General features: G+C 41.4%; 1 pseudogene; it reads left to right on the top strand.

Annotated features, from left to right (window-relative positions):
• Nucleotides 1–3,525: 3,525 nt before the first annotated feature.
• On the top strand, nt 3,526–18,037 carry LOC129833899 (mitochondrial dynamics protein MID51-like; annotated as a pseudogene).
• Nucleotides 18,038–19,274: the final 1,237 nt, after the last annotated feature.

Below are 19,274 nucleotides of genomic sequence, written 5' to 3'. Positions count from 1 at the left end.
TATGATCCCCAATCAGAGACAACGATAGACAGCTGCCTCTGATTGGGAACCGCACAGGGCCAAAAACAAAGAAACATAAAACATAGACTTTCCCACCCGAGTCACACCCTGACCTAACCAAGCATAAAAAATAATAAGGAACTCTAAGGTCAGGGCGTGACAATTATACTTAAATCTCACAATCTATGTGTGTGCTCTACTGTTATCATACTTAAGAACTAGTATATCTATCATTTCCTATACAACATGTATTTTTTAGTTATGTTTATGAATAGTTATTTGGTCAGAATATGTGAGTGCCAGAAAAATATCCGGACGTTGTGGGAAAAAGATGCTACGTTAGCACAATGTATAACCACTGATTTCAGCTCTAAATATGCACATTTTTGAACAAAACATAAGTGTATGTATAACCTGATGTTATAGGACTGTCATCTGATGAAGTTTATCAAGGTTAGTCAAAAATTATATATCTTTTGCTGGTTTGTTACGATCGCTAGCTTGTGTTTCTGGCTATTGTGGTAAGCTAATATAATGCTATATTGTGTTTTCGCTGTAACACACTTAATCTCACTTACTCAAGTTAGTCCTAGACTAATGTAACTTACTTTACTTCATTTCGCCTTCTATATTATATTTTCCGGATACTGTATATCAACCAGTTTTACTTTTAGGTCTTACAGTTAGATAGTTTACATTGGTAATGGCCATAGATACCTTGGATCATTACGGACCCAAACTTACTTACTTCGAAATTTCTTACTTAGATCTGTGACCCAACACTAACATACATACTTTTGTCTTAAACTTTCTCCCCATTAGATTATATGGACGGTATACCCGATACAAATCTTACTTACTGTTAGTTTTACAGCTAAAATCCTCCCTCACATTAAATTTTTTTGTAAATTTAGAATTTAACCTCAAACTAATAAATAAAGATTACTGACCTTATCTTGCAGCTGACAATTCAATGTAGGTTGGATCTCGTCGCCGCCTCTGTCGTGTATCAGTTCACCACTGGCCTGAAGCAGACCCTCAATCTTAGAGGTCAGGTCTTTGTCTTACGGATCAGTGATCCGCCCGTGCATTGTTTTCAGCAGTTCCTTGGGACGACAGAGGCAAGTATTGAGATCCGGCTCGAAGGACCAAGTTGTCACGAAAATGTCTAGTTCCAATGATATTAACTCAAAACTCACTATATACTTTGACCAGTTCCCCGGAGGCTGTAAGGCCCCAGCTAATAGAATAATTTGACAAAGTCCCAGAAGTCTGCAAAAGGTAAATGCTTTATTCAGAGAGCTCTGAATATCATACAATGCTCCTCGCCTTATATACCTCAAATTAATTACTTAAAAATCATACAATGAGATTTTCTGGATTTTTGTTTTAGATTCAGTCTCTCACAGTTGAAGTGAACCTATGATAAAAATTACAGACCTCTACATGCTTTGGAAGTAGGAAAACCTGCAAAATTGGCAGTGTATCAAATACTAGTTCTCCCCACTGTATGTTAATGCAACCGCTGTGTCAGATTTTTTAAAAACTTTACGGAAAAAGCATACCATGCAATAATCTGAGACGGCGCTCAGAAATACACAACATTTCTCCGCCATGTTGGAGTCAACAGAAATACGAAATTACATCATAAATATTCCCTTACCTTTGATGAGTTTTCATCAGAATGCAGTGCCAGGAATCCTAGTTCCACAATAAATCGTTGTTTTGTTCGATGATATCCCTTACTAGTGTCCAATTAGCTACTTTTGCTAGCAAAAAAACTATCAGGTCTGTGAGATCCCGAATTCTTACTGGTTGGTAGGTGATCAAATACTTATGTCATGCAATAAAATGCAAATTAATTACTTAAAAATCATACAATGTGATTTTCTGGATTTTTGTTTTAGATTCCGTCTCTCACAGTTGAAGTGTACCCATGATAAAAAATTACAGACCTCTACATGCTTTGTAAGTAGGAAAACCTGCAAAATCGGCAGTGTATCGCAAAGAAGTTGTTTTAGTTGTCTGGGAGCAAGACGTTGACGTCTGCGATGGGGATGGTTTTCTTTTTGTAGTCAGTGATTATCTTTAGACCCTGCCACATACGTCTCGTGTTTGTGCTGTTGAATTGCGACTCCACTTTGTCTCTATACTGACGCTTTGCTTGTTTGATGACCTTACGGAGGTAATAACTACCCTGTTTGTATTCGGTCATATTTCCAGTCGCCTTGCCATGATTAAATGCGGTGGTACGCGCTTTCAGTTTTGCGAGAATGCTGCCATCAATCCACGGTTTCTGGTTAGGTGTCACGGCCGTTGTAAGAAGAAGTAGACCAAGGTGCAGCGTGGTCAGCGTACATTTTCCTTTTTTTATTAAAAATGACGCCGAACAAAACAATAAACACTACCAAAACAAACCGTGAAGCTAAAGGCGATGTGCCCTACACAAAGTCAACTTCCCACAAAGACAAGTTAGAAAAAGGGCTACCTAAGTATGGTTCTCAATCTGTTATTATTGTAACGGCTCTCTTTGGTGGTATGAAGAGTGGACCAAGGCGCAGCGTGGGAAGTGTTCATGACTCCTTTATTTCAAAAACACTCAAACAAAATAACAAACGTGAAAACAAAAGCTCACAGTTCTGTCAGGCAGAAAACAGAAAACAAGATCCCACAAAACCCAAAAGGAAAATGAAAACTTATATATGATCCCAAATCAGAGACAATGATAGACAGCTGCCTCTGATTGAGAACCACAACCGGCCAAGCACAAAGAAATAGAAAACATAGAAATAAAGAAACTAGAATGCCCACCCTAGTCACACCCTGGCCTAACCAAAATAGAGAATAAAAGCCTCTCTATGACCAGGGTGTAGCAGAACCCTAGTAGCGGAACCCAGACTGGGCACCCTCGTTGCGGGCCCCGGACTGGGCACCCTCGTTGCGGGCCCCGGACTGGGCACCCTCGTTGCGGGCCCCGGACTGGGCACCCTCGTTGCGGGCCCCGGACTGGGCACCCTCGTTGCGGGCCCCGGACTGGGCGCCGTCGCTGGAGGCCCCGGACTGGGCGCCGTCGCTGGAGGCTCCGGACTGGAGGCCGTCGCTGGAGGCTCCGGACTGGAGGCCGTCGCTGGAGACTCCGGACTGGAGACCGTCTCTGGAGGCTCTGGACAGGAGGCCTTCGTTCCATGGATCATCACTGGAAGCTTAGTGCCATGGATCATTATGCAAGGGTAGTATTCGGTTTGATTTTCGAACACTGTCGCCTAGGCATCTGCCACTGGTGAAGCAGAGGGACAACATGGACCAAGTTAGGCTATACTAATCCTGAACAGTAACTTCAACTAATTGGTGGCAAGATAGCCCAGAAAACCTTAAGTGTTACTACATACAGCTGGGAAAAACTATTGGATATCAGACTTACTAGCACAACCAGTACTACGACTAGGAATACGACTTTCCCAAAGCGGATCCTTTGTCTGCACCTCCCAGGGCATTTGAACTGATTCCAGAGGCCAACCCAAAACCATGCCGTCGGAGGAGAAAGTGCCAGAGAGGTCTTCTAGTGAGGCTTGCTTCAGAGTATATTACTCGCTAATGTCCAGTCCCTAGTTAACAAAGTAAACGAAATTAGAGCAAAAGTTGTTTTCCAAAGGGATATCAGGGATTGTAACACTCTGTTTCACGGAGACAAGGCTAGCTGGGGACTTGTTGTCGGAGTCCATACAGCCAACGAGATTTTCAGTCCACCGCGTCAGTGCATGGGGTCGGAGGAGCTGCCATGCTTGGCATTGCAACACTAGCAGTCAAAAGAGTAAGTGGGACATTCTTTAAGCAATTATTTTCTTGTAAATGTTATTATGTACGTTATTTGTCCCTTGTGCCAGTTCAGTTGTAGGCTAAATGTGATCACCTCTCACTATTTGGCATCTGATCTCTACATCAGTAATTTTACTGTTTTTAACCACGAGTGGAAGACATGTCCATTTCATGAAACATTCTAATGGACAATAAAGCTTTTCAATTCAATCTCCTTTCAGATGTATGACCGTGCCATAAGTGCTCCGACCAGCCCAACTAAGATGGAACCATCAGGGAAAAGGAGCTGGGAGGAGCCCAGCTGGATGTGCTCGTCACAACGGGTACATAGCCATGACATGAAGCCAACAGTGAGCAGGTCACTGCAGACTCTACCCACCTCCTCCAACTCCTTTGAATCAGGTAAGGTACGCTAATGTATTTAGGATGTCACACACAATAATGTTATTCCGCATTACAACTATCAACATTGCTCATATAACAGTTACAATTGTGTCGTTAGCTCACCTCACAGCGTGAAAAGTTGCTAATGGCGCTACCAAATTGGTACTTTTTCAGTGGTGCCACTGGTTAGTACATTGTCAAGAAGGATGGTTATGTGTGTTGGCAGGGCAGAGGATGTGAGATCAAGTACCGGTAAGGATTGGTGAGCAAGGAATCTATACTGCTAAGCAGCACAGGGACGCCTGTTACACTCACACTCGTACACATTGCCTATCTGTGTTCAGAGTGAGGCCTGAATGGTAAAACTTGGGATTGATGTAGTAGCAGGTGGTCACAGTGGGTTAGTAGTGTGTTTCAGATGGTTTGACCTCATCTCTGTGCAGTGTTTTCTAATCCTTGGCTGTGTCTATTGACGACAGGATGGCTGATGGCAGGATGGCTGTACTTGCTCTATTGTGAGTGATGCTACTGACTCTCAGTGCTTGTTGTAGGAAGCTAGAGGGTCGTTCCATTTGATTTCAATCAGTTTTTGACCGCACCTCTTTTGATTTGAACTAAACTTTCCGTACATATTTGCCCATGGTTGAAGTGATCAGAAAATTACTTTTTGGACCTGAATACTAAAACATGCACGAGATAGAGGTGCTCGAAGTTGACCCATTTTTGCATACCCCACCACACCATGAGACGCCCATGTATTCATCACTTGAAAAGATTAACGGTTAAGTTTGATATAATTTAAAAGCTTGAAAACAGGGTTGCCAAACTATGTTATAAATTGCATAAAAAAATACTTAATTGATCTAATGTACACTCAGATTTATTTTCATTTTTGCATATGTTGACGCTTAGACCCTAATGTATATCATCTGAGGTGTACTGTATGTGTTGTGCCTGCCATTGGTTGAGACACAGCACACTCTTGAATACTGGGTAGGTGTCATTATAATCATAGAAATATAATTCATAGAATGGACCCATCCCTTCGGACAGCTGCAATTTAGCTGGTACACCTTTGAAATTAATTAAATTGAAATTTGACATTCCAATTATTACTGCAAAGATGACCGCCGGTCCACCCACCGTCGAATGTCAATTTAAAGGGAATGTCTATTCTATTATCTATATTTAAATTATTTCAGTAGGTTTCTTATGGAAGATTGACATAGTAATTTTAAAACAACTGATATTCCCATTCAAGTCAATATTTTCTGTGTGGACCTCTGTTAGCAGTTGATGTTACTCTTCAATAACACAGACCCCAGAGCAAATTAGGGGGAGGAAAATAGGTTTATTCTTATTCAAAGAGGACGAATCATGCAGGAAGGTAGATGGTAGAGATCATGCTCCCCTGTCCTCAGTGATTCTCCCCAATGATTCTCTCCACAGAACAAAGGGACAAGATGTCGTTTTTTATAACCCAGCCCTAGCCTGTGGTTAACCAATTAGAATTCCTTGCGATAAAACTGGGCCAATGGCCAAATAACAAGTATCCAATCTCAGGTTGGACCAATGAGAACGTGCCACACGTAGCTATAGTTTCAGGACCGACATTCCTAACAGATGTTGAACTGAAAACCAACTATTTCCATTGATAATTCCCTATTGACCGTTAGTACTCTATTGACTTTCAGTACTTTTGACCTCTCGTCCTCTGCGTCGTGTATTTATCTTCGACATATTCATACACCTCCAATCATCTTGAAATGTTGAAATGTCAATGTCATTCCCATTTTAGTGCATTCATTAGCCAAAACATTACACCCACTCTGTATTCAAATGCATGCTGTGTCTCAACCGATGGCGGTCTCAACATAAACCTCGGATGTAAAATAGGATCTAAGCTACAACATATGCGAAAATCTGAGTTCACACATTTTTAGATAATTGAGCTTAGATCCTATTTTACATCCGAGGTTTATGTTGAGACCGCCATCGGTTGAGACACAGCATGCATTTGAATACAGAGTGGGTCTAATGTTTAAAAAAAAAGGTAAAAAAAAAAAAAAAAAGCAATTTTTATTTCCTTTTTTGTTTTAAAGAAATGACCAAATAGTTTGACAATCCTGTTTGTAAGCTTTTAAATGATATCAAACTGAGCCATTTATCTTTTCAAGAGATAAAGACATACAGTGGATGTCCCATGGTATGGTGGGGTGTGCAACATGAATCACATTTTGGGCACCTCTCTCCTGAATGTTTTGCCATTCAGGTCCAAAAATTCCCTTTCTGACCACTTCTACCATGGGCAAACATGTATGGAAAGTTTTGTTCAAATTAAAAGGGGTGCGGTCAAAGCTATTGAAATCGAATGGAATAACCCTATAGTTTTGTTAGTAGAAGCCCCACTAAATATACTCATATGGTTAGTTTCTATTGAGCTCCATTAGATATTTTTTTCATAAGGTAAAAAAAAAATACCTCAAAGTCTGTGGTATTTTGGATGGTTCTCTTATGCCGGGTGTACACTACACAACTTACAAAATCCTAACATTGCTGAGCCTCTAAGATAGTACTGAGGTGTACCACACTGGTTGTAAAGGAAGTCCAGTGGACTTGTCCACCTCCAAAACAAATGGCAACAATAATCATTCTTTGCCATGTGTAGGTTCAAATACAATACAACTAGTAAAATGCTCCAATCATGTGTTCCGGTAGTATAATATTTCAGAATAAATCGGTAGGATAACTGGTCCCTTTGAGTACCAATACCAGCAAGTCAGTCCAGCTACAATCAGTAAGAAGGTTAGAGACCTAACCAATAAAATTACCCTTGACAATAGCGACATACAGTGGGGCAAAAAAGTATTTAGTTAGCCACCAATTGTGCAAGTTCTCCCACTTAAAAAGATGAGAGAGGCCTGTAATTTTCATCATAGGTACACTTCAACTATGACAAACAAAATTTGAAAAGAAAATCCAGAAAATCTCATTGTAGGATTTTTTATTAATTTATTTGCAAATTATGGTGGAAAATAAGTATTTGGTCACCTACAAACAAGCAAGATTTCTGGCTCTCACAGACCTGTAACTTCTTCTTTAAGAGGCTCCTCTGTCCTCCACTCGTTACCTGTATTAATGGCACCTGTTTGAACTTGTTATCAGTATAAAAGACACCTGTCCACAACCTCAAACAGTCACACTCCAAACTCCACTATGGCCAAGACCAAAGAGCTGTCAAAGGACACCAGAAACTAAATTGTAGACCTGCACCAGGCTGGGAAATCAAACCATCGTTTGTAAACCCAATGGTAAAGCAGCCTCTCTCGTGGTACTTGTTCCCATTAGTTGGGTTTGATTTCCTGTCGTCACCTAATATCCATTTTACATTTGTTCTTATTTACCTCCCATGCCCTTTCAACATACTTTAATAATTAAATAAATATATCAAATGTCTTGCATTATCAGAATGTCCAGCCCACATGGACTTATATACACTGTATATGCCGATTTTATTATTATTTTACCCATACCTGCACATTCCTAACATCTGCCTGTCGTGGCTGTATCCCCCTCAGACTGCATACGGAGGGCGACGGGGCGGGGACGTAGCGCTGCAGGGGAGACCGTCCTCCTCTGGGTCAGGATGCGCCTCTCCTTACAGGAGAAACTGTGGGAGTTCTATCAGGAGCGAGTGGCCATCCCCGCTGAGGAGCAGAACACAGCCCGCCGGGCCGCCCTGGAAATCTGCGCTGAGCTGAGGATGTTCCTGCACTGCAAGCTGCCCTACATGCCCCTCCGAGAGACCACTATGATCAACAACACAAGCATTCACAGATACATGGCTCTTACATTACACTCTGTAATTAGTCTACACATAAATATATTAAGTTGTGTTATTCCTACAGCTGTTGTTTGTACGTGTATAAGCTCATAAAATTTAATTTATAAAAGTAGAAACTAGTTACCTCAATACCGAATACACTTCAAGATATGCCCGCTCCGTATGATGCAGCGATAGTCAGTGAACAGCAAGTTTTGTTGTACCACACAAACAAGGCTTGGCTATAATATGTACCTAGTGATTCCAATTAAGGAATTACATTTCCTGTCTCTCAATAGACACTGGGTGAATCTGAGGCAGCCTCTCACTGCAAATACTCTCCCTAATGGAATGGCCAATGTCAATGTTCAACAAACGTTGGAACTCTTTTTGAAGGTTTTTCCTTGGTATTCTTGATTATGATCAATAGTATCCAGTTCTGAAATATTGGAATAGCTCAGTGAATATTTTACTTATCTTATCCCGAGGGCTCCCGAGCGGTCTAAGGCTCTGCTTCTCAGTGCTAGAGGCGTCACTACAGACCCTGGTTTGATTCCAGGCTGTATCACAACCGACCGTGATTTGGAGTACCATTGGGCGGCACACAATTGGCCCAGCATCGTTAGGGTTTGGACGGGGTAGGCTGTCATTGTAAGTCAGAATTTGTTCCTAACTGACTTGCCTAGTTAAATAAAAATCCCTATTTTAGCAAATTGCCAAAAAATGTCCATACCTCCAGTCAAAGTGTCAAATATGTGTGATGAGCCTCCTGAGGTTTCAAACCTATATTTATACTCTGATGCATGTTTTTTCTTATTGTGTACATAGTAAAACCCATGCCTTGTTTCCCTTTCCCCCTTAGTGGGAACTGTTCTTAACATATGGGTCTGGCCAATGTAGTTTCACTTTCAAAACTGGTGCTTTACCAAATCTCACTGACCACACCTACCCGAAGCCCCCTGAACTCAGCTGCCAGAAACCCCCCTGACCTCTGACCTCAGTTGCTTGAGACTCCCTGACCGAAGAAGGCCTCACCAGCCTTAGACAGACACACCTTAGACAGGACTGTGCTGTACATTTTTATTGTAAATCAAATACAATTCTAGACATTTTTTAAAACCTTTTTTTACTTTAGACATATAGTATTCAACATGCCTCCTTTTGTCAGTCTTTCTAATTGGAGTTGTGCTTTTCACAAAGGCACCTAGCCAAAACGTGGGGCATTGGTTTCTGTTTGTTTAAGATTATGATTTTTTGAAAGAATATAATTAATTGTAAGCCTTTGGATAAGATTGCTGACAACGCAGATTATTGAGCCTCACTTTCACTAAGGGTAATTTAGCAGACAAAGTACTCAGACATTCTTAATGGAGACAAACAGTATGTGATTGTTTGCGAGCTGCTAGTTGTGAGATTTCACCACTTAATGGCGTTTGGTTCCCCAATCTCAGAAACAACTTTGATTAGTTATGTGTAATTCCTAAGTAGCTGTTTCTTCAATTACACAACAATAAGAATGTAAGAATATTTATGATAACAATAAAAACAAAATGTTTGTATTTTTTTATTAGTTATATTTATTTGATATTGAATACTGCACTGTTGGGTAGGGAAAGGGCAAGTTAAGCATTTCAGTGTACTTGGGCATGTGACAAATAAAACTTGAAACCACCAGCAACATGGTGCCCAGCCCGTATAGCCATATAAGACATGATTTCAAGTGTCACGTATGTGTGCACCAAACACAAAACAAAATGTTACATTAAACAAATGGAATGCATTTAACATTTAAATGCATAATTAGCCATCATAACAAAGTACAGTTTTCACCTTGTCTCTCTACACAAACAATACACTTCTCCTTCTCTAGCCCAGGAAAATAAATGGTGCAATTTCTGAGAAAGAACTTCATCCTGTCGTTGAACACTTCACGAGTGAGCACCAACAATTTTACTAAATAGAACATGTCTCAAGTCATCATACAGAGGGCAATTAAACACAAAATGGGCTTCACTTTCTATCAACCCAAGATCACATTATACACACATTTTTCTTCTTCGGGGACTCTGTTGAATCTACCCATCTCTGGTGCCAGAGGGAGTGTGCCGTATCTTAGCTGCTCACAAACTGACCAATACATATTAATATGAGTTTGTTTTATTATATGTGTTACATTTATCCTAGTCGTGTCCTTAAGTAATCAGTGATAATGATAGAGGTGATAAAACAATTTCCCAAGTTGGGATCAATAAAGTAATACTCCACTCTCCTCCAGCCTACTCTGGTCTACTCTACTCATATAGTCCTATTATTACTTTGGCTTATGATCTTATTCACATATGTTTCTTATACGACTTCTTTATAAAATTGCTTTATTCCATCATAGAAATGTGTAGGTTTGTAGTCTAAATAAGATTGAGTGCTGTAATCTCACATTTCTCAACCATAAAAATACTTCAAACCGGATGTAGTAACTCCAGTGCAAAAATAGGTAGCCAATATCTTCCTGTTTGTCATGCTGACCCCGGCGTGGGGGGAACTTTGTCTGTTGTACTTTTAAGGATAAACCTTTGAAATAGTTTCTCAAACGTAAGTTCAGCGTTCTATCTTGACAATGTAAAATGTTGTCCTGTCAATATTCTATATTTTTATTTAATTGATTGTGAGTATCAGTTTCTCAGTGTGTAAGGTCAGCGTCGTTCAGCTTTGTTCCCTTTGATTGGCTAGTAGCTAAAAGTATATATTTTTAAAGCAGTTAAGGTTAGTTAGCTTTTTACTGTAGTACTAACGTGATTTTTTTATGTATACTATTAGCCAATTAAAGGGAACAATGCTCATGCTACTGGTTTTGCTATTCTAGTAACGTTATCAAGCTAATTGTTAGCTCACTTATCGTACTGTCTATACGGACAACGGGGCAAAAGCAACTAACGTTTGCTCGCTAAATTGTTAACGTGTGTTCGTTTGGGCTAGTGCTATCGTAAACTATATAGCTAACTAATGTCCGATTTAAGGGGTTAGCTAGCTCTGTATCTTTGGTGTATTTCATGTGTTGCTCTGGTCTGACACTAAATTCAACTCACGATTTCAAGTTGAGTTTAATCGGCTAGGCTGCATGCAGACTAGACAGGCGTAACATAGCTAATGTTAGCTAGTTTGCAAATTAACTTGATGACTTGCTGCTAGCTAGTAGTGCCACTAATCGGTACAACGACCACTGAATCTACAGCAGCAAATGACCAGTTTCATCTCTTATCTTATCATCATTCACAATGGTTATCTAGCTAAATTTGCCCAATCAAATTTTATTGGTCACACACACATCGTTAGCAGATGTTATTGCGAGTGTAGCAAAATGCTTATGATTCTAGACCCGACAGTGCAGCAGTATCTAACAGTTAAAGTTAATATCTAACAATTCCACAACAAAATCTAACACACACAATCTAGTAAAGGAATGGGATGAGAATATATAAGTATAAAATATATAGATGAGCTGTGACAGAGCAGCTAAGATGCAATGAGAATATATAAGTATAAAATATATAGATGAGCTGTGACAGAGCAGCTAAGATGCAATAGATAGTGAAGGATACAGTATATACATATGAGATGATAATGCGAGATCTGTAAACATTATTAAAGTGATTAGTGTTCCATTAATTAAAGTGGCCAATGGTATCAAGTCTGTAGGTAGTGCTAGTGGTGGCTGTTTATCCATCTGATGGCCTTGAGATAGAAGCTGTTTTTCAATCTCTCTGTCCCAGCTTTGATACACCTGTACTGACCTCGTCTTCTGGATGGAAGCAGGATGAACAGGTAGTGGCTCGGGTGGTTATTTTCCTTTTTTTTTTTTTGCCTTCCTGTGACATTGGGTGTTGTAGATGTCCTGGAGGGCAAGTAGTTTGCCCCCAGTGATGCGTTGTGCAGACTGCACCACCCTCTGGCGAGCCCTGCAGTTGTGGGCGGTGCAGTTGCCATACCAGACGGTGATACAGCCAGACGGGATGCTCTCAATTGTGCACCTGTAAAAGTTAGTGCGGGTTTTTGGTGACAAGCCACATTTTTTTCAGCCTCCTGAGGTTGAAGAGGCGTTGTTGCCTTCTTCACCACACTGTCTGTGTGCATGGACCATTTCAGTTTGTCCGTTATATCTACACCGAGGAACTTAAAACGTTCCACCTCCACTTTAATGATGAGTTTGGAGGGTACTGTGGTGTTGAATGCTGAGCTGTATTCAATTAACAGCATTCTTACAAAGGTATTCCTCTTGTCCAGATGGGATAGGGCAGTGTGGTGGCGATTGCATCGTCTGTGGACCTATTGGGGTGGTAAGCAAATTTGAGTGGGTCTTGGGTAGGGTGGAGGTGATATGATCCTTGACTAGCCTCTCAAAGCACTTCATGATGACAGAAGTGAGTGCAATGGGGTGATAGTCATTTCAGTTACCTTAGCTTTCTTGCAAACAGGAACAATGGTGGCCATCTTGAAGCATGTGGGGACAGCAGACTGGGGTAGGGCTGGATTGAATATGTCCGTAAACACACCAGCCAGCTGGTTTGCGCATACTTTGAGGACGCGACTAGGGATGCCGTCTGGCGAGCGTTAACTTGTTAAAATGTTTTACTCATGTCGGCCACGGAGACGGAGAGCCCACAGTCTTTTGTAGTGGGCTGTGTTGGTGGCACTGTATTGTCCTCAAAGCGCGCAAAGAAGTTGTTTTAATTTGTCTGGGAGCAAGACATCGGCGTCTGCAACGGGGATGGTTTTCTTTTTGTAGTCATTGATTATCTTTAGGCCCTGCCACATACGTCTTGTGTTTGTGCCATTGAATTGCGACTCCACTTTGTCTCTATACTGACGCTTTGCTTGTTTGATTGCCTTACGGAGGGAATAACTACACTTTGTAGTTATTCAACAGTTATTCAATACAACTACAGTTTGTATTCGGTCATATTTCCAGTCGCCTTGCCATGATTAAATGCGGTGGTTCGCGCTTTCAGTTTTGCGAGAATGCTGCCATCAATCCACGGTTTCTGGTTAGGGAAGGTTTTTATAGTCACAGTGGGAACAACATCTCCTATACACTTCCTTATAAACTTGCTCACCGAGTTAGCGTATACGTCAATGTTATTGTCTGAGGCTACCCGGAACATATCCCAGTCCACGTGATCGAAGCAATCTTGAAGCGTGGAATCCGATTGGTCAGACCAGTGTTGGATGGACGTAAGCATGGGCGCTTCCTGTTTTAGGTTTTTGCCTATAGGAGGGGATCAACAAGATGGAGTTATGGTCAGATTTGCCAAAATGAGGGTGGGGGAGGGCCTTGTATGCATCGCAGAGTAGCAGTTGTCGAGTGTGTTATTTGTTCGTGTACTGCAATCGATATGCTGATAGAATTTAGGTAGCCTTGTTCTCTGATTAGCTTTGTTAAAATCCCCAGCTACAATAAATGCAACCACGGGATACATGGTTTCCAATTTGCGTGAAGTTCCTTGATGAACGTCTTGGTATCCGCTTGCGGGGGGATATGCACGGCTGTGACGATAACTGAGGAGAGTTCCCTTGGGAGATAATACGGTCGGCATTTGATTGTGAGGAATTCTAGGTTAGGTGAACAAAAGGACTTCAGTTCTTGTATGTTACAATTACACCATGAGTCGTTAATCATGAAACATACACCCCGCCCTTCTTACCAGAGAGCTCTTTGCTTCTGTCGGCGCGATGCACTGAATTTTTTTTTTGCATTAAAGAATATTTAATTGTTCTAAAAACATATAAACTCAGATTTACGTGCCACACGTAGCTATAGTTTCAGGACTGACATTCCTAACAGATGTTGAACTGAACCAACTATTTCCATTGATAATTTCCTATTGACCGTTAGTACTCTATTGACTTTCAGTACTTTTGACCTCTCGTCCTCTGCGTCGTGTATTTATCTTCGACATATTCATACACCTCCAATCATCTTTGTGGTTGGAAAGTTGAAATGTCAATGCCATTCCCAATGTAGTACATTCATCAGCCAAAACATTACACCCACTCTGTATTCAAGTGCATGCTGTGTCTCAACCGATGGCGGTCTCAACATAAACCTCAGATGTAAAATAGGATATAAGCTACAACATATGCAAAAATCTGAGTACACACATTTTTAGATAATTGACGTTAAAGGTTAAAACAAAATTTTAAAAGGGCAATTTTTATTTCCTTTTTTGTTTTCAAGAAATTACCAAATAGTTTGACAATCCTGTTTGTAAGCTTTTAAATGATATCAAACTGAGCCATTTTTCTTTTCAAGTGGATGTCCCATGGTATGGTGGGGTATGCAACATGAATCACATTTTGGCCACCTCTCTCCTGAATGTTTTGCCATTCAGGTCCAAAAATTCCCTTTCTGACCACTTCTACCATGGGCAAACATGTATGGAAAGTTTTGTTCAAATTAAAAGGGGTGCGGTCAAAGCTATTGAAATCGAATGGAATGACCCTATAGTTTTGTTAGTAGAAGCCCCACTAAATATACTCATATGGTTAGTTTCTATTGAGCTCCATTAGATTTTTTTTTTATAAGGTAAAAAAAAAATACCTCAAAGTCTGTGGTATTTTGGATGGTTCTCTTATGCCGGGTGTACACTACACAACTTACACAACTTTCAAAATCCTAACATTGCTGAGCCTCTCACATTTAACGACTATCTTTCGTGTCGTTTCTTTGTCTTCCCAACATATTGGTGCTCACGCTAAACAATGTGGCACAAACCAGGAGGGGTCACACACTACAAGATTCTCCACTTGGTCGTGAGGATTCTCAATACGGTCTGATCTCAACTAAAGAAATGGTGTAGCGTATTCCCGGCTTTAGTAGTAGGTTACTCTCTGTAGGAGAGGATCGTTTGTAAACCCAATGGTAAAGCGGCCTCTCTCGTGGTACTTTTTCCCATTAGTCGGGTTTGATTTCCTGTCGTCACCCAATATCCTTCTTACTTTCGTTCTTATTTACCTCCCATGCCATTTCAACATATTTGATTTATTTATTTCATTACTAAAGTGTCTGGCATTATCAGAATGTCCAGCCCACATGGACTTATATACACTGTATATGCCGATTTTATTATTATTTTACCCATACCTGCACATTCCTAACATCTGCCTGTCGTGGCTGTATCCCCCTCAGACCGCATGCGGAGGGCGACGGGGCGGGGACGTAGCGCTGCAGTGGATTCCGACCTCCTCCGGGCCAGGATGCGCCTCTCCTACAGGAGAAACTGTGGGAGTTCTACTAGGAGAGAGTGGCCATCCTCGCTGAGGAGCAGGACACAGCCTGCCGGGCTGCTCTGGAAATCTGCGCTGAGCTCAGAATCTTCCTGCGCGGCAAGCTGCCCAACATGCCCCTTCGAGAGATGTACCTCAGCGGCAGCCTCTACGATGACCTGCAGGTAATTAGAGGGTAGTAGTAGAACAATTGTAATATCCCCCCGGGGGAAGGGGATTAAGGATAAAGATATCACTTCACAGGCTTAGGAGTGTTGTGACCACAATGCTTTTTATCTCCGTGCTTTTCTCTGGGTTTGAAATGTTGTGGTTTACAAGAATAACACGATTTGCTTTCTCTGACTCTTTCTCTCCCACTCTTTCTCAGGTGGTGACAGCGGATCACGCTCAGCTCATGGTCCCTCTGACCCTGGAGAAGAACCTGTGGTCGTCAGTCCCCGGTGAGGACACCATTATGAATGTTCCCGGCTTCTGGCTGATTCGCAGGGAGAACCTAGAATACTTCCCCCGAGGCAGCAGCTATTGGGACCGCTGCATGGTAAGAGGCTACCTCTCCCCCAAGTCTGTCCTGGAGGTGTTTGAGAAGCTGGTGGCGGGCTCCATCAACTGGCCGGCCATCAGCAGCGTTCTGGACTACGTGATCCGGCCGGTGGTTCCCTCAGAGACGCTCACCCTGGAGGTCCAGTACAAGACGGACCACCATCTTTATGTGGACTTCCTGCCTCTGCTGGTGATGGACGACGGCGCCTCGCTGATCGCCAAACCACACAGGCTGGCCGCCGAGCGCCACAAAAACCTTTGGCGGCAGAGCTTCCGCGTGGCGGAGACTGTGCGCCTGCGGGCGCTGGACCAGGAGGACCGGGGCTGCCGCTGCGCCTGCCTCAAGGTGACTAAAGCTGTGTGCAACTGAACCCCGCCCTGGCGCGCCTGTCGGCCAGTCAGCTCACCAGCGCCGTACTGCTGCTGAGTGAGAAGGAGGGCGACTGGACCCAGGAGGCGCTGGCTGACCGCTTTCTGCAGTTGCTCCGCTCGCGGGACACCTAGAGGCCGGGAGGTTCCCCTGTGCCCTGATCCCCAAGGTCAACCTGTTCTGTGAGCTGACGCCAGTGGAGGTGGATGATCTAGGGTATACCCTTTTACTGTTCCCTCTCTGACCCAGAGGGACTCCTAAGGACTCCTCATTCTGACTGAGTCTGGTCATGGGTTCTAGGGTTTAGGACAGATGGTATATAATTCAAACTAAGGTTCCATAGATTCCATACTGCAGAAAAGGATATAATATGTAATTCATATGTGTTTCAGACATGTCCCCTATGACCACGTTGCTGTGTGATCGATTCAATATTACGTTAATATGGAGTCGCTGTTTCGTCAATCAATATGTTTCTCTTGTACTTTTTTTTATTTGCGTAATTATGTTTGTGATCAAGTAGAAATTCAAAATCAACCACTTTAGTTTGGGGGTTTAACATATTTTTGACATGCAAGCCATATCTGCTAAATTCAAATACAGCATCATCCAAATACCAGTTAAACCTCAGATGATGAAACCAGTCTCTTCATAATGGTGCACGTAAGCCGTTTTATAAATGGTACTGTTCAGAGGGGTATACTACAAAGCATGATCAAGGAGTTAGCCAGCTAACTTGCCTAGATATCCTAAAAAAATATATGTAAAAAAATGTTGAAAGATAATCTTCAAATGGGCTTGGTCTAAGTTAAGCTTTCTTAATGAAACAAAAAATGTTACAATTATTTCTGGTTTATCAAAGTTGAACCTGCTTCATAGTATACCCCTTGGGTTAGGGCTCAGTGTTTGTTGAATTGTGGATTGCTTCATTGGCTAATATTTTGTTACCATAATATTATGTAACCAATTTGGAATGAATGGTGTAGGAAAAATATATTTATTAAATTATATTTATTAAATTATAATTTATGTGGGAATGGAAATTGGGGTCTATTTGAAATACATTTTGTTAGCGCCATCCTCAGATTGCAGGTCTTTCAAATGGTGAGATTATGATGGGTAACATTAGTCTAATGCTAGTTAATATCATGTCTGAACAGGGGCATGAAAAATTTCTGTCAAATGAACAAGCCTCAATAATCGGCTCTAGCATTATTGGTCTCTACATACACTACTGGTCAAAAGTTTTAGAACACCTACTCATTCAAGGGTTTTTCTTTTCTTTTTTATTATTTTCTACATTTTAGAATATTAGTGAAGACCTCAAAACTATGAAATAACACATATGGAATCATGTAGTAACCAAAAAATTGTGAAACGAATCAAAATGCATTTTGTATTTGAGATACTTCAAATAGCTACGCTTTGCCTTGATGACAGCTTTGCACACGCTTGGCATTCTCTCAACCAGCTTCACCTGGAATGCTTTTACAACAGTCTTGGAGTTCCCACATATGCTGAGCACTTGTTGGCTGCTTTTCCTTCACTCTGCGGTCTGACTCATCCCAAACCATCTCAGTTGGGTTGAGGTGATTGTGGAGGCCAAGTCATCTGATGCAGCACTCCATCACTCTCCTTGGTAAAATAGCCTTTACACACCCTGGAGGTGTGTTAGGTCATTGTTCTGTTGAAAAACAAATGATAGTCCCACTAAGCCCAAACCAGATGGGATGGTGTATCGCTGCAGAATGCTGTCGTAGCCACACTGGTTAAGTGTGCCTTGATTTCTAAATAAATCACAGACATTGTCAACAGCAAAGCACCCCCACACCCACACCCTACGCTACCACTGTGTAAATGGATAGAATGTAATATTGACCATGTGAGCTGGCCCTAAAGCAAATAAATGATTGTGTAACGACTGAAATCTTGACATTCTTGGGTTAAAAAAAAGATGTTTGTTGCCCCACTTTTTTTTTTGTATAGTTCTTGAAGTGAGTGTTTTGGTTCAATTCAGTTCAACTTGCAGTTATTTCTGAAATTGTAGCAAACTTTGCAAGGTTGGAAACCAGTGGAGGCTGCTGAGGGGAGGACGGCTCAATAATGGCCGGAATGGAGTGAAGGGTATCAAACACATTCATGTGTTTTGATTCCATTCACTGCATTCTAGCCATTATTGAGCCGTCCTCCCCTCTGCGGCCTCCACTGGTGGAAGCACCCACTATAAGGCCTATTGTATAAATCACAGAGGTTTCTATCTTCACGGGATTTAAGTTGCGGATGATTTGTGTGTTTTCTAGGACTCCTCCCACAAAGTTGTTGAATGAAAGAAGGTTGAGAAATAAGAATATATACTTTCACGTTAGGTAGGTTTGCCGTTTGCATGAGTAAGAATACCAATGTAGAAAGTTAATCATACATTGAGTTATTGTTATACACCATCTTTGTACTGATGAAATGCTTGACCTATATGTTCATTCATAGGTCTTTGTTAGGTAAAACTGGTTGTTGCATACCTTGTGTGAAAATTCTGCCATGACTTTCTCTTACTCATAACACAAAATGGTTGGTGTGCATTTGCAAATTAAACTTTGTGATAGTTGGGATGTTAAGCTGAGAGCAAATTTATCAAAAGCAGAAGCACCTCTGTCGGTCGCTGTGGGGGGGAAAAATTGTTTACAGTTGCACATAGTGTTTGGCTTTCGGGTCTGAACTTGCTTCAGTGGCCCCTACTGGTATAAGGTAACTCTTGCTCAGTCATGATACAGTGTCTTCAGAAAGCAATCATACCTCTTGACTTCTTCCACATTTTGTTGTGTTATAGCCTCAATTCAAAATGTATTACATATATATTTTTCTCACCCATCTACAGACAATACCTCAAATGACAAAGTGAAAACATGTTTTAGAATGTTTTTGCAAATGTATTGAAAATGAAATACAGAAATATATAATTTACGTAAATATTCACACCCCTTAGTCAATACATGTTAGAATCCGTTGGCAGCGATTACAGCTGTGTCTTTTCTAGGTAAGTCTAAGCACTTTGCACACCAGGATTGA

The sequence above is a fragment of the Salvelinus fontinalis genome, chromosome 34 (assembly GCF_029448725.1).
Source record: "Salvelinus fontinalis isolate EN_2023a chromosome 34, ASM2944872v1, whole genome shotgun sequence".
Taxonomy (NCBI): Eukaryota; Metazoa; Chordata; class Actinopteri; order Salmoniformes; family Salmonidae; genus Salvelinus; species Salvelinus fontinalis.
This window is presented reverse-complemented; position numbering and strand designations above follow the sequence as displayed.